Source organism: Austrofundulus limnaeus, unplaced genomic scaffold (assembly GCF_001266775.1).
Source record: "Austrofundulus limnaeus strain Quisiro unplaced genomic scaffold, Austrofundulus_limnaeus-1.0 Scaffold103, whole genome shotgun sequence".
In the NCBI taxonomy this organism is placed as follows: Eukaryota; Metazoa; Chordata; class Actinopteri; order Cyprinodontiformes; family Rivulidae; genus Austrofundulus; species Austrofundulus limnaeus.
In genome coordinates this window covers 1,530,081-1,532,004 of record NW_013952505.1, presented here as the reverse complement: position 1 = coordinate 1,532,004, position 1,924 = coordinate 1,530,081, and positions in this window count along the sequence as shown.

The following is a 1,924-nucleotide window of genomic DNA, read 5'->3' as shown; positions in this document are numbered from 1 at the left end:
GGAGGAGGAGGAGGAGGAGGAGGCTAAGTCTACATTCTGAAATACAACAAAACTAATCCTCAACATATTTTACAAGATTTCTCTCTTCAAACAAATGCAAGAAAAAGAACAAAAGTTTACAAAAAATAAGTTAAAATGACAAAATATCCTTAAATAATTGATCTGAGGAACATTCTTTGCATCTGGGGTATAAATAAGATGATTAAATAAGTAGAAAAGCAGATTAGTATCGTCTGAAACCTGCAGATAATACACAACAACCTGAACAACAAAACGTCTAAAAACACAAAAGAAAGGTTGTGAAAAGTGCAAAATGAAAAGTGAAAATAAAGATTTGAGCAGAGGTCCCAGCAGGACGAGCCAACACCTCCAACAACACTGATTCATCACAGATCAATCACATGATGTCATCAAGAATAAAAACAAGTCTGAAAACGACCAAATGATAAACAGATGTTCTACTGTCACACATCTGTGTCCRGGATAAACTTCCTGTAACGTTAGTGCTTCTAGTTTTTATTTCATAAGAACTTCAACATGAGGAGAGTTTTATTCTTCAGTGTTTAGTTACTGACCACATGATGCAGCTTTGAACAAATCAGGTTCCTTTTAATCTGATTTTTCCTTTAATTTAAAAACTGATTTAAGAACAAAAAATTCATCAAACTCTGAAATAACTGAAGTCAAGAAGAAATGTTGGTTTTACTTCTGCTTTGTGGCGACAGGATGAAGAAAGTCTGAAGTTTTTGTTTCCAACCAACAACGGAGGAAATACACAAAGTACCACACATTGCTGTACTTCTATAGTTTTTTTACACAGATGAATTAAAAATGAAAATGTTTTCTTTGTCTTTATAAACCTGCTGAAATCTGTAAACTGGTTTGTTCATTACTACAGAACAAACCTCAGAGTTCAGTGATCCTCTGAGCTGCTCAGGATCAAAACTGCTCTGAAAACACAAACTTTTACTAAGTGGATTTCATAAAGTCATTTACTGAYTACTAACTGGATTATACTGGAACTTAATGGTCTTCTGTCCACACACCTACAGGAAACATCCAGCTTTGGAGCCATGTTGGAATAAAAACACAAAACTTGATGTCTGACAGAAATCACTGCACTYAAACAACTTTATGTCCCAAACCTGTCCAAAAACCTCAAAGTTTATGTGCAGTTTTAAACATGTTCCGGCTGGTTTTACTCACATTTTGTCTCACCCACCATGCTGTGTGTAATCTGAAGACGATGATGCAGATCAGATGTGAGTCTTGTTGAGGAGAATTACTACTTTAAATATTGTCTGTACGGCCAACAGGACACGACTGTTTTCATGTTTTCAGTGAAAACAGWTCAGGATTAAGATGACGTCATCATGTGATCCAGCCTCTGCAGAGCTGCTGCATCAGGTCTTCTTACTGTGCTGCGTGCTTCATTCTGCTGTGTGACACGTCTAACATGCAGCTCCATCAAATGTTTGAAATACTGCAGCAGTTTGATCAGAGCGTCTCAGAGAATCAACACAACTAAAGGGTGACGAACACACAGGAAGTGTGGCTCTGTTGGCACATGAGATTGTTGTCTGACATGGAAACAAACACCAGGAATGACTGAAGCTTTTAAAACAGTGTCAACCAACACAAAACAACCAAATGTAAGAGGTGTTAAAGAAAGTGTAAAGACTTTAGTGTACAGAACATTAACTGGTCTATACAAAACAAAAGATGAGTCATTTGTGTAACATCACTAAACGTCCCCCCGACACTGTTCAGGGCTGCAAGAATCAATTCAGTCAAACTTCACAAAAAACCTCTCAGCATTAAAAATACAATCCAGCCAGTCTTTGTCCTCCATTTGTTTCATTCAGTCCTTCATCAGATCCATTGGACTCTTCAGATACCATGAAGACGTGCTGTTTGTGTGTGT